This window comes from Fundulus heteroclitus, chromosome 7 (assembly GCF_011125445.2).
Source record: "Fundulus heteroclitus isolate FHET01 chromosome 7, MU-UCD_Fhet_4.1, whole genome shotgun sequence".
Classification (NCBI taxonomy): Eukaryota; Metazoa; Chordata; class Actinopteri; order Cyprinodontiformes; family Fundulidae; genus Fundulus; species Fundulus heteroclitus.
The window spans coordinates 13,136,715-13,151,282 of NC_046367.1; positions in this window are offsets into that span (position 1 = coordinate 13,136,715).

Here is a 14,568-nt window from a genome sequence, read left to right on the forward strand (position 1 = left end):
AGAATGATTTTCTTTTCAGATATAGATGGAACTTCATTATCATTCGTACACTATTCGTACGTTGCATACACTAATCAACACAAATGTTGATTAGTGTATGCAAAGCCGCTGTAAACTACAGTTTTACAGTGTTTTGTGGTTAGGGTTAGTTAGTGAGTTTTATGTGGTTAGGTGTTTGCATGTTGGAGAGGCCTCAAAGTTCACTGGTTCGAAACTTGGTCTGCGACTTTGAAACCTGAAATTCTAACCAGACACAGAGTTACGTTTTAAAAGGTTTATTATACATTGAGCTGTATAATCTATGCACTAAGAGCTCTGTCATTTATATGTACCATAAATCTAAAAGGCACAGTGGGTACATACATGTCAGACATAACTGGATAATTCATTAGTGTTTCTCTGGATTTTGGTTTTGGTTTACTTTGCTGGCAATCTGAAAAGGACAGCCCTTGTTATCATACAAAAAAAGTACGTATTCCACACGGTTAAATTTTTTTATTAATGAAATAGCTATTAAAAATCCTTTTTACTTAAACGTCTCAACTTAACATATACTCTTTACATATGAGTCACCTGAAAGTAAGCTGAATAAGCACCGAGCAGAGCTATGAGACATCATTATGAGGAACAGAAGCTTACTGACCATTACTCACTGAGCCACACCGCTGTCACTTTGTTCACTCCTCAAGCAACTGTACCTGATCCAGCATCCGCATCTGGCAAAGCTCACACAGCTCCACACAATCACCTAAACGCACAAACATGCACTAACCTTTTCTCTGGAGGCGAAACGGGATCCAGCTGTGGAGGGATGAGCTCAGTATCTGCATTCGGTTACATCTCGTGTCCACATGGTTAACTCCCGTTTTAGGTTATCTGTCTCCTTTTACTTAGTGAGCTAAACACTCCCCAGATGAGAACAGTGAGCAAAAGACTTGCAAAAGTGTTCTCAACTCTTGCCCTTGTTCTTTTTAGTTTATTTTTTTTACAAACACAAACTTAAGTGTATTTTACTGAGATTTTATGATAAACCAAAACTAAATTTTACATAACTGTAAAGCGTGATGAGACGGATTCTGTATTGGAACGGCAATTTCAAAGTGTATCCAGCTGTAACTAACTTAGCATCAGTGCTAGAGTCAAACTCGCTCGCAAGCCGACCTTCTTAATCCTAAAGTCTAATTCGCACCTCGTTGTCTGTTCGTATCTGCTTGGCCTGAAAGGCTGTGTGATGTAATTTAGATCAGCGGTCCTTAGAGGCCATCAGGACTTTATGTGAATGTTCCCAAGCCACCCAGATTTTTGTGCTGACTCGGATCACAATACTTTCAATCATTCAAGCAAGTACACAATGAATAAAGAATAGAAGCAGCAGTTGAAAACAGCAACAACAATGCTTGTTTTCGGAAATATCTGATAATGAGGATATCCCCTGTTTTTTACATTGGACAATCTATTTTTCCGGAATCACAAGGATGTAAAAACTGCATTGATACTTTGGAGAATAGGCTAATCGGCGCATTTTTTTTCTTATGTAAAGGTCATAGCCACAACTTTTTCATCGAAACAATACAGATTTCAAAAATAATAAATTCTTTGAACGTGATGCAGAATAAAATTATTAATTTTACTGAAAAATAAATATATAGTCATTTTGTTCTTTTTATTGTCTGATTAGTCCACATACAAATCCCCACATCATTGCCCCCTTAAGGCTGCAATTAAACCTTCACCGTCATTGAGAAGAACGTATATTACAGCCTTGACACAGATTTTGCCAAAGAAATGTTTTAAATGCCATCTTGCTAAAATTATTTTAAAAGTTTATTAACATTTCACTGACGTTTTGTGCCTTAGTTGCCTACCAATTTATATTGTCGTTAACAAAGAGAGCAAGGTATGATTTTTACCCAGAGATACTAGCTAGAATCGACCCAAATGTTACACCAACTTTCTTGGTTATGATGAGGTTAGATAGCCGCAGGGAAATCATTAAACCAAGAGAAGAGATATGATGAGAGAGACGTTTTCTCTTTGACACTTTACTGAGAGCAACGTGAAGCAGTTGTTTATTAATATTAGAGACAAGGTGTGTTCCTGCACTGCTGCCAAAAACAACTCAGGGTTCTCTCAGCTACTAAACAGAGCTTTACTCCAAAAATTATTTTAATATTCGTTCCATTTTTGTTTTTAAGTGTTTATTTTTCATTTTGCTGTGCAGCTTCCCCTCAGCTCAGTCTTAAGATGAATATAATGAAATACTCTCATGGAAAGGTTGAATAATGGGCAATTATAAGTATCCCACTGTGGGCCAAACATAACTGGACACAGAACTGTGTCCTTATACTAACACCAAACACACAATATGTGGATTGAAACTGAGCGAAAGCACATTGTTTCACCACACCTGCAGAGACAACAACTTGTTCGTAGGAATTAGAGTCACTTTCTCTTCTCTCGTTGATCTTAACCAGATTTAAAACCCCAACATTTAGCCTTTAGCGCTTAGTCTTACGAAACACAATATTTGGTTTCTCTTCCGTGCAGAAAAATGGACCTCATTAGCACGCAGAGTTAATCCGACACGCTAATACCATATTGGCAGCGAACCAGAGAGCCGGCTAATACTCCCCGAGCCAGAGATGAAGTTTATTTTCAGGGTGATGATGGCCATAATAAATTAGATTAATGAGACTCTCCATCATCTGCCAGCTCTTTAGGCAGGCTGTCCTGTGTGCAGAAATTTCTGGCTCTTACTCTGTAGCCAAAGACAACGGTGCGAAATCTACCGGGGTTATTTTTGTGTATGAGTGAGACTGAATAAAACATGATACTTGGAGTTTACAAATTATTTCCTAACATATCTATACTGCACACTGAGGTTTTCCAACGCAACCTGTATCCGAAAGTACAGTTAAATGAGTGCACCTAAAGAAAATTGATTCTGCAAGATAATTAGGAAAACATGGCATATGAAATAATGTATGTGAATGTTGAGATGACAATATGACTTGTGATAAACATACAAATGCTCAGCTAAACAAAGTTAATGTCTTTCTGGTTCGTGTTTATAACAAACACAGCAGTCTACTCGACGAGTGGGAAAAAATATATTAATTATTCATTATTTCCATGTCAACCACATGGTTTAATTGAAAAGGTTTCTTCTGGGTAGATACGGCTTTTTGAAAATCAAACTATTTAGTTGTAGTTTCTAAATGACTTTATCAGAAGTCTTAATGCATTCCTAAAACCTTTTCTGCTGCACTAACCAACAAAAACAACAAATGAGCACCTGAATGCACAATATTTAGAAATTGAGTGAATTGTTGCTGAAGACCAAGCAGTTCTTAACGATGTTCAAATGGAACACAGCGACATTGTGATATGGATAAATTTGCTATATTTTTTGTGCAGCCCTCAACAAGACAAATCTTTAAAATGGAAAAAAGGACATTATTGCATATATATTAGACTGAATATGTTTCCCTGAAGGGTAAACGGATCTAGAGTTAAATATCTGTGCCTTTACCATGTTTTGTTTCACTCCAACAACCCTGTCACATTTTTGAGTGTCTGCCTTGCTTTTCTCCTCCAAAGTTACACTGCTCCAAGTAATTAAATAAATATCCTCTCTATGCATCTGATGCTTTAGCAGATGATGCATGATCTCCAACTAAACAAAAAAAAATCTAAAAATGTTGTTGCATTAGTGTAGAAACCTGCAAATGCCTCATAAGCTGCTCACGTGCACCACTTCTATTAAATGTCACAGGAATTACATGACAACATTGCTCAATCTTACAATCTACAGATGCTCTGTCTGTGCTGATGACGATTCAGCCAGCTTGGTATAGGGAATGCTTGAAATGACTAAGATTATAATACGACCACATCAATAGGATTAGCAGTGTTATTTAATTTCTACTCTGCACTATCATCACTAATAGTCAATTTCCCTCTGACTATTAGCAAATTATGTAAAATATTGTCAAAAGTCCCACTGATAGTCACATGTTATGTGCACTTGTGATTTCCTACAGTTAGCATTTAAAAAGTTCTAAGTTTTAATTCTAGCATTTTTCTCTCCTCAGTAGCATGTCTCTTTTTTTACAAACTGAAAAAATAACCAGTTTTGCCCATTCAATAGACTCGGGAACAAAACTCAGGGCCGGGGCAACACTGGGAGTACAGGAACACAGGAGAGCACAGGAGACCACAGAGGAGAACGCAGAACACAGGAGTACACATGATGACCCGACAACGGGGAAACAAATGGAGGGAACTTAAATACACGCTGGAGATAATTAATGACCAGTGAGTCCAATTAACTAAACAAGTTCACTGCTCGGGGATCCTGACAGGTTTGCTCTCTGTCAGAATCATCAACATTGGCTTTCTATGTTGCAAACATCTAATCAGTTGTGGATGTTTGTGGTTCACTTATCCCTTGGACTCAAGTTGCACATTAAAAAAAGCTTACTGTTGTTTAAAAGACTGCTACATTTACAGTTGGCCTAATGAGATACTTGCTATCTACAAAACCCTGCATCACTTCAAGTGTAGCTACGCTACCTGCAGTTTTACCTAAAGAGATGCTGTGGTTTGGAACCACCTGTCCAGAAATGTATAAAAATGGAGACTGGCATAAAATCCAGATTCGTCAGATATGTTGTTGCATTTGCTCACGATTTTCTTTGGCGGACTGTGTCAAACAATTCAATGACTTCAAGTGATGTGTTTCGTAATGCATGTTATTTGTAAGAACCAGCGGGAGTGGTGGCCTAGTGGTTAGAGAGCTGAGCGTTTGCATCTTGGAGAGGCTGCAGAGGTTGGCGGTTTGAAACTCAGTATGTTGCTCTGGCTCTCTGAGCAAGACCCTTGACCACAGATTGCAACCCGTGCGAAACTCAGTATGGCAGCACACTGCTCCCTAGGGGATGGATTAAACACAGAGACACATTTCCTCTCTGTGGGCCTATAAAGGGGAATTTTTGCTGAAAGTTGCATTTATTTTCAGTTCTTGGGCAAATCAGTTACTATCTGGATCTGGGAATAGCACCTACTGGGATGTCCTAATCCTGTTCACAACTTTTTTTCCCCCTGAACTGATCCCAGTTATTTGAGAGTGGAGATTTACCATTTTAAGCCCACGTCCAAAACTTCATTGAAATGACAATTATATACAGTAAAATAGCCCACTATGTTCCAACAGTATTACATTCTATACAGTAATATTGTGATCATGTAGAACTCATCTTTGCAGATACTGCAGTCTCTCCTATAATTTTTTTTATATTTTGTCCAAACACCCGCTGGGTGTATTATTTGTTTCTGAGAATAGGGCTCAACACATTCACCCACAGTCTTCATTTAATTTACGTCTCGCTCCTGCTTATGTCTTGCTGTATATATAGTTTGCTAGCTTACGATGCTAACATTAGCATGTCTACTGTTTTTGAAATAACTTGCAGATAATTTGCCTTGTAACACTTAATGGAGTTCTAGTTAGCAATTTGCAGACAAAATGTGAGAAAGAGAGTAGTTATGTTTTTTAAACGTAGGGCTAAGTCTTGAATATTATTAGATTTAAAGACTCACCCCTTGGCATGTTTACCTGCCCTATGTGCACGTGCTCAAACCTCCATAAGTGAACAGGGCGACTACAGTGTTTAGTTCGACAGATTCATGAGACGTTTCCGCTTTTCCAACTTAAACGCAGCCATCCAAATCCTGATCAATCACAGAAAAATAGTCAGACACCCTGGGAGAAAAAGGTTATGCCCAGACGTCGTGATGAGAACAAGCAGCGAGAGCTCCAAGAGCAGGGCTACAGGGACAAAATGACAGTTTTTTGGTGGAGGAGAATTGTTTTGCTTCTCGCAGAGTATGCAGCAAGCTTTAATAGTTGTGTTTGTGAGCTGTTCCCCACCTGAACGAGGTGTGACCAAAGTATTTGTCAAAAGATACTGAAAATGAGTGTCATTGCAAAGGACAGTTTTTCTGTGTGTTGTCCTGTGCTTAACAGCAGAGTTTAATATGTGTAATTATAAGGCGATTACAACAGATATATGTACAAGACTCCAAGACTCACAGTCACCGAAAATTAAAATTAAAATAAACTAGAACTTAGTCAAACTGACATATTGGTTGCCATATTGGTAACACATATAGGTATGGATTTTGATTCTTTGTGCAAGACATTTGCATTATGTCTCAATACCTATTTTTCTTTCAAGTCCATTTGGACGGGTATCACTAAATTATTATTATTTTTTTTGTATTAACATCGAGATTTTTATGTAATTAATAATTTAATCAGCCCAGACTCTTTTATCTGTTTCTTTATATTTAATCAACGTTTTTATTTAGATCTATTGATTTAGGTCCAACAAAAAGAAGTAGAAAATGTTTTTACAGCTGTGAGTTGTGCTTTTGTAGCCCTCCAGGTTCACTGTTATCTTTTTGGCAATAAGTAAGGGTATCCGCAAGGTATGTTTTTCTTTCTCCTTTGGCGTGGCTCCAAACAGAAACAATAGCCGGTCTTATGCGAAAAAATATTTAAAATTCTTTTTTGTCATTTACATTTTTATTTATTTATTAAGTAGATAAATAAAAGCATCAGAACTAATAAAAAGACACAAAGAGGGCCTGTTGGAGCCATTGTTACAATAATATTGATATAGCCATCAGTATTTGTTACAACATAAAATAAGGCACAGGAGCAGGAAAGACAGATAAAGATGAGGGGAAATCTAGATCTCAGTAGTAGGATGTCCTGTAATCTGTTCAACATCTGCTCTACAATATCCAGTGGGCTACTGGTTCAGACAAGGTCCCATGGGCTCTCCCCATTCTCCTCGTCTTCGCTGCAGTCCTTCAGTCTGTGTAACACGGATTCATAAGAACTCCTCCATGGGATCTGTTTCTCTGTGTTTCAAAAATAATCCTGGAAGCTGTGACCAGATCTTTCCTGACACAAAATATTTGTTTTATTGAATAATTGACTCTGGAGCAGAGGACAGACCAACAAAGGGACTCACATTAGGTTCTTCCCTTGGATTTATGGAACAAAGGAACTCGAGCTTGAGCCTGGGCAGGATCCTGGTGAAGGAGAATAAGTCTTAGGTAAGAATGAGCATAACAAGAGCAATTAACGCTTGAGAACGGAGGCCTGATTACCACGCTGGAAGAGCGATCCGCCGTACCTCCCTTGGTTTCCTCCTCTGTTTAAGCACCTTCTGATTATTCAGATTATTAGGAGCAGCAGCTGCTGCCAATTTTGTGATTGCAACATTTTTCTTGTGCAGTTATTTTTTTTTTAAACTTTTTTGTTTTGCATTTGTTGTGTTTTGGGGTTTGCATCATTCATGTGTCTGCAACGCGTTCAGCTGCTTGCTGCTCGTTTGCAGCGATAAATTGGCTTTACGACTATTAGCAATGGCATCAACTAAAAGTAACCAATGGCCAACTGGGAGAATAAACATTGAAAGTAGCCATGACAAGACTTGCAGAAAATTGGAAAAACCAACCAACCATCCATCCATCCATCCATCCATCATCTATGCACGCTTATCCCTCATAGGGTCGCAAGGGCTGCTGGTGTCTATCTCCAGCTATCAATGGGCAACAGGCGGGGTACACCCGGGACAGGTCGCCGGTCTATCGCAGAAATTGGACAAACCAAGTATTAAAAATTATCCACAAATGAATGTTAGCAGAACAGAGCAGGTTTAGTTTGCAGAACATTTCACATAGTTATATGGAAAACTACTTCATGTCAGAGAAGCATACAACCAGTTTACATCCAATTTGGTAGGACATTTGTCAGTGCATTCACAAAGGTAAACTGTTGTTATCACTGGCAATGTGAGACTTTTCCTTTTTTAAGTCATTAGCAAGCACTACTAGCTACTAGTTTAAAAATAGACAGGTCAATGCAAGCTACAAAAAAATTAGGTGCATGGGCTAAGACAATATTTTCAAGCAAGTTTTGAAAATATACAGCCAGATTCGGTTCTTGTGTGGTTTGTGGTGATGGCCTCCTCAACTAAAGCGTAAAACCTGCAGATTTTAGGTTGCATCTTTCAACCAAACATGAAGAAGACTGCAATCACAAATGGGTTAAAAAGTTTTACAAACATTCCTCTAAGCGTGTTTCCCAGTCCTTCATTCATGGTTATGCTTATTCATGGTTCTGTTCCTGGGAAAAGCATCTTGTACGGCTCTGCTAGGCACAAAACTCTTGGTCTGGTTGCCTTTGTCAGCTGTCTGTCTGGTATTATTAAAGCTTGAGTGAGCCACAATCTAATTAGTCAGCTCTGGCCCTTGACCAAAGCTTTTCCAGTCTCAAAGATGCCTGGTGCGTGCAAGAAGTCTAACAGCATGACATTTAGGCAAACTGATTGGATAAACCATCTTGGATAATTAATCTTTTTTCGTGACAAAAACCTGCAATAATTAAGCTCCATGTAGCTACAGAGTTTCACAAGTGTTGTACATTAGCATCCTGCAGTGGAACAGTTAGTAATAAAATGTTTATAGCGTACACATGCAGGCGTTCTAAGTGTACATCATTTATTTTATAAGCTTGCTATTCCACACATGTGGCTTCTGTTAATCGGAGGACCTCATGGTTTGACAAAAACATTCTAAGGCCAACATAACGCGTTTACTTTATTTTACTATTTGCTGAATATTCCAGTTTGAGATTGTTATTACTTCCTCATCATGTAAAATGTCCCAAAAGAGACGAAACATCTTTGCTTTTTGCAGATAATATGGTTGCGTTGGTGTTGTAATTCCACCGGAAGGGGTTCGTATTCAAGTATGAAAGAGCTAGGGGGAAGGTCAGTTCCTCTAAGTCTGAAGTGATGATTCTCAACTGGAAAGGGTGCAACACTCCCTTCAGGTTGTGTGTGTGTGTGTGTGTGTGTGTGTGTGCGTGTTTGTGTGTCTGCATCAAGTGAAAGTGTCTTGACGTTGATGGATAAACAGATTGATGTTTTGTCTGCTGTAATACAGCTGCAGCTCTGGTATGTCATGTCAAATAAAAAAATAAAAAAATCTAGCCCAAAAGCAAAGGTGATGATTTACTGGTTTAATTTCCAACATTCCAATATTCACTTACGGTGATGAGATATGGTCTATGACCAAATTAACAAGATCCCATATACAAGCAGGTAAAAGAAGCTTGCTAGATGTTTAAGGTGCTAGTTATCCAACTGTTCATCTATCACAAATCTACTCAGTTGACTGACTTGAAAAATATTATTTTGTGCTACTGAAAATAGTGCAAAATAACGGGGTTGGGTCATGGCTGAGTGGTTAGAGCAGCGCCCTTGCAGTCAGAGAAGGTTGCAAGTACCTGGTTCGATCCCCAGTCATGGCACTCTGGGTCCCTGAGCAAGACCCTTAACCCCAGATTGCTCCCTGGGTGCTGCACATGGCAGCTGTGCTCCCCAAGGGTGATGGGTTAAAAGCAGAAAGCAAATTTCATTGTAATGTATGTTTCAATGACAATAAGGATGATATTGTTACTAAATAAGGCAGGATTGAGTACACTCCCCTGGTAATAGAGGAGTACCCTGTAGGGGCACCATTATCAACCATGTGTTATTCTGACAAGTTATTTCCTTTTTTAACTTGGATCGTTCTCCCTTTAAGAAACCCTTTACCCATTAAAACGTCTTGTCTTCGAACCACCTCCTTCTCAATTGTCTCAACAGACCCTATTTCCACAAGATGTTGTGATGTGGAGATGTCTTTCTCAACTTCAAAAAATACTGCAGCTATCACTTCTCTATTTACTAGCACTTTCCTTATCTCATCCACCAGACACAATAAACTCCTGACTGTCCGAAACCCCCTCTTCCAGTAGGGGCAACAGGCCTAAAGCTCATATATATATATATATATATATATATATATATATATATATATATATATATATATATATATATATATATATATATATATATATATATACATATATATATATATATATATATATATATATATATATATATATATATATATATATATATGAGCTTATATATATATATATATATATATATATATATAAGCACATACACACACAATTAAGTCTGATGTGTCTGCGTTATCTATTTACATCCCGAGCCGGTGTCTGTCTCAAAAAGAAATTCACCATGTTGACAATAAAACTTCTTGATTCTTGATTGTATAACTCACTTCATCCTTACCTAAGGCATTTTTTTCTGTCTTCACCAACAGCATTTTTAACTATGAATGATACATCATGCTCATTATTTGATACATTTTATTTTCTGGCAAGTGAAAAATTATGTCTGAATATTTTTTATTGAATGCTGATTTCCGATATTTTTCTCTATATGTTTTTCTTTTCATAAAGTAATTATGAAAAGGCTTTTCTGAATCAAAGCTTTATCCCAAATGTCTCACAGGTACATTTCTTTAGATAAATAAGAAAAACGTCTGAAATATGACCTACTGCAATACATAAAAGCAAAATTCTGACACAACAAAGATATAATCTCGATATAAATGTTACAGTCTCATCTTATATCTCTTTTTAAGAAATCACAGTATTTTAAAATCTCGATATATTGTCCAGCCCTTGGTAAGTGCTTTGAAAATTTCCACCCAGCTGTTTGCTTATTGACCTAAAAATCCCCTCCATTATATTCTCTTTGCTTGCCTAATGTTTCTCTTACTGGATTATATTACCAAAGTTGTGGGTTTGCCATACTAATCTAAAAGACTTATTTTTATTTCTAACTGCTTGTTGGCCCTCTTTGTCCCAGGTGAAGACTGGTCCTCCAACAGTGCCTTAAATCCAGAGCTGTCAGATGAGGCGATTGCCGCCTTGTGTGCAGCCTACATCAGGCAGCCATGGCCTCCAGCAGAGATCCTCTGTTCAGGAAAGATTTCACACAAAAAGATCATGACACATGTCATGAGGACTCTGGTTCTGTTAGGATTTAAAAGAGTAAAATTACTGGTTAGTTTCTTCATCATCATTCTTCATTACTGGTTAGTTTTCTGGTGATGGGTTAAGCATGTACAGTGTAAACACAACTGGTCATAAACCAGAACCTTGTGGGATGTTACAAAGTAACTCTGGAGGGTGTTGATAACAAATTGCGGTGAAAAAGCTTAAAGCTGTTAACCTGACTCTAGCCATATGGATTTTGCTCCGCCTATCTTCACTTACATCCATCTGGGACCTCTCCTATAGAGAGTGATTTCTCCAACTAATTTTATTGTTTATTGGCTCGCATCAAGGAAGCAAGCGTTAACATTGATGCTGCTATTTCTTCCGTGTTGTCCAATCTACCTAATATTGTTTCATTAAAAGAACATCAGAGAACGCCTCTGAAGGCTTTTGTTCCCATGGTGGAGAGGTTAGCACGAACCATGTTAGGAGGCCTTTAGTCCTCGACGCGGTCGGCGCAGGATCTACTGTCTTTTTCCCCCTCTTCCTGTCAGCTCACTGTCAATAAAACGCGTGCCACTAGAGCCGCAAACACATTAAAAAAAATGTGTGTCACTCTCATCAGCGTCACGGGTTAGCTTCGGTGTGAGTGGTTGAAATAGCACGTCGATAAAGATGACAGACAAGTGGCTTATCCAATCATATGCAAGGATTTTTGATAAGGCCCAGCCTTCAAAAAAGGCAATTCCTATGGAGAGGTCCCAGATGGATGTGAGTGAAGCTAGGCGGAGCGAAATACATCTGGCTAGAGTCAAGTTATAAAGGTGTACCCTTGAGGACGTAATTAAAGACTTACAAAAAACACACACACAGTTACAGCACGTTGAAAAAATATCTGCCTTAAATAAATAGATGTTAAAATCTACAGTATGGACTGGATAATTAATTTTAAATCACTTCTGTGTAATTTTAACAGGCAAATCTGATTCATATATTTCTCCATGAATTAAACTGATGTTTCATTTTTCCATTGAACGATCAATTAGTGTACATTCAGAAACATCAGTAGTATTTCAGTTTCTTATCACTGTGATTTTTTTTCACAGATAAGGACATATGTATCATCCAAGGCCTAAAAGGAAAATCCTGGTAATTTACTGCTTGAAATTAATCAGTTTGGCAAATTTAAAGCTTTAAGTGCTGCAAGAACCTTTAAGCCTTTTTCTCGACTGTCTTGTGGGGAATATTCCTCAACTTTTCCTCAACTTTAAGTCTCAAAGGATGGCCAACAAGAATTTGAGAGCAAAATGGGATGCGATCCATCTCAGTATGCTCTGTGACCTTAAACCTTACTGTGGTCACTATTCCCAACATGGTCTGCAATATAAACACTCCTGTGTGGCAGAAGACTCCAGAGACTCCAGTCTCTCTTGCCCAGGGTTCACGTACACGCAGGGTTCTCCAGTACTACACCATCGTTTCTCTCGGCTGGAATATACTGGCATGTTGTTTGAGTCAACCTTGGGGCTTGCTTTACAGAGTGCCAGCCAGAGTTTTTCTCTCTTTCTGCATAGGGGTTTGGGGCTGCGGGCCACACTTGGGCTGATGTGGCTGACAGCAAAAGATGAGGATGTTTTGGCGAAATCTCCCCACACTGGAATGTAAAACACAGAAAGTGTCTTTCTTGAGGATGGCTGGAATATAAGAGACAGGACTGAAAAAAATCTTCAGAGTTTTCTTGTTTGGGAATAGCTGATCAGGAAGATCCACAGACAGAACGTTCAGGAACTCTCCGAAGTACTCTGTCTCTCTCTTGTCAGCCAGAAAAAAAGAGTTTGTTCCAGAAGTCTTTATATCAACAAGAAGACGAAAAGTTGGAGTTGCCTCAAACTCAACATGTGTTACGGTTGGTTGGAGTTGTAAATCTTTCTTTATCAAGGGGGAGACGTTAAACACTGTGCCAGGCCCGTTGCTTCCATGAGACAGATAGAAATCTTTAAAGGACAAAAGTGTGGCTGAAGCCTGATGATCCCTCACCTGGACAAGGATTCCAAGCTATTGTGATTCAATGATCCCTGCTTTTCATACCATCTGTCTTTTTCTGAGATATTTTATTTTTTACCTCTGGCACGTGAGTGAGGTCATTAAACTGTCTTGGCTGCTATAATTTCCAAAAGGTGTGTCCATACAAGTAACTACATCTCATGACATCAACTTCCAGAACACATGGAAAGATTTAATCTTCAGTATCTGGACTCTTTGGGTTTTGGTCTCCGTGCACAAAAGTCTCTATAACCGTGGTGACATTGTAATGCTGTCAGAGATAGAGTTTCTGATTTAAGATTTGCAGACGTGCTTGCAGACAGCTTTGCAAAGGTATGATTTATGTCTAAAGGCTCAGCTTTTTGTCCAGTCGTACAAAGGGAACAATGAACTCTGGGACTGTTGGAAAGTACTTCCACATGTAAAGAAATCTTAGTATGGTATTAAAGTTGTTTTGTTGTAATCACATCATACTCTCTACATGTTTCTGGTTTTAAACTAGTGTATACTGAAAGCTAAAGGATTGATTGGATGAAACCTGATACCACTGTGGATAACTGCCAGTGCACAGCCACTTCACAGGACATTAAACAATCCTCTAATCTGAAGGTAAAAAAAACTGTTTATGAAGGGTCAGTGTTTGATGGATCAAAATCATGAGACTGCATGCGACAGTTTTAGTGGTTTTCTTGACCAAAAAGTCCAAGACTTTTTTTGGGGCGACTGTGGGTAGAGTAGTTGTCTTGCATTTGAAAAGTTGTGGTTTTGGTTTCCAGCTGCTCCCTGTCACATGGTGATGTGCCCCTGGGCAAGGCACTTAACCCCAAGTTGCCTGAACATGCGTGTGTTAGTGAGCGCGACTGGCTGAATGCGGCTGGAGTGTGAAGTGCTTTGAGTGGGGAGTATGACCATAAAAAGTGCTATATAAACTCTGTCTAGTTAACTTTTTACACTTTGTGACATTGCAAACAGAAACTTTGTTAGACCCGTAATTAAATGGGAGTTTAGCTGTGAGGCCAAACCTAAAGTCGAACTTCCTTGTGAAGTGGAAGGGAAATGATACACAGTACTTTCTACCACATAGCACTTTCTCTTTGTAGATCACCGCCACTAATCGAAACACTTTGTGCTCCTCTCAGATTAAGATATCTTTCCAGTTTTATTTCTTGATAATGGTCGTTTCATTGTGTGAGAGTCAGATCACCAGACAGCTTCGTTCTGCTGAGAATTAATTGGAGGCTCGTGTTCAGCTCGCAGGACGTCCTTCCTCCTGTCAACTCATTGTGCACGCTAAGGCATACACAATATCTCAGGGAAAGATACTGCAACGCTAAATGTTCAGACCCTCCCACAGATTCTTAACTAGACAAAGGCGCAAGCTTTGAGTATGGTTTTCTGACACGTGCATATGCTTTGATGTAAACCATTTATTGTCCCTCTGGCTGGCTGTATGGTTAGACTGTCCTGCTGGAAGGACAGTCTAACCAGGTGCAGAACATTTCTTCCAGGATACTGCTGTATTTAGCTTCAACCGTCTTCCCAACAACTCTGGCAATCCCCCATTTGCATGCTGACCAAAACCACAGCAT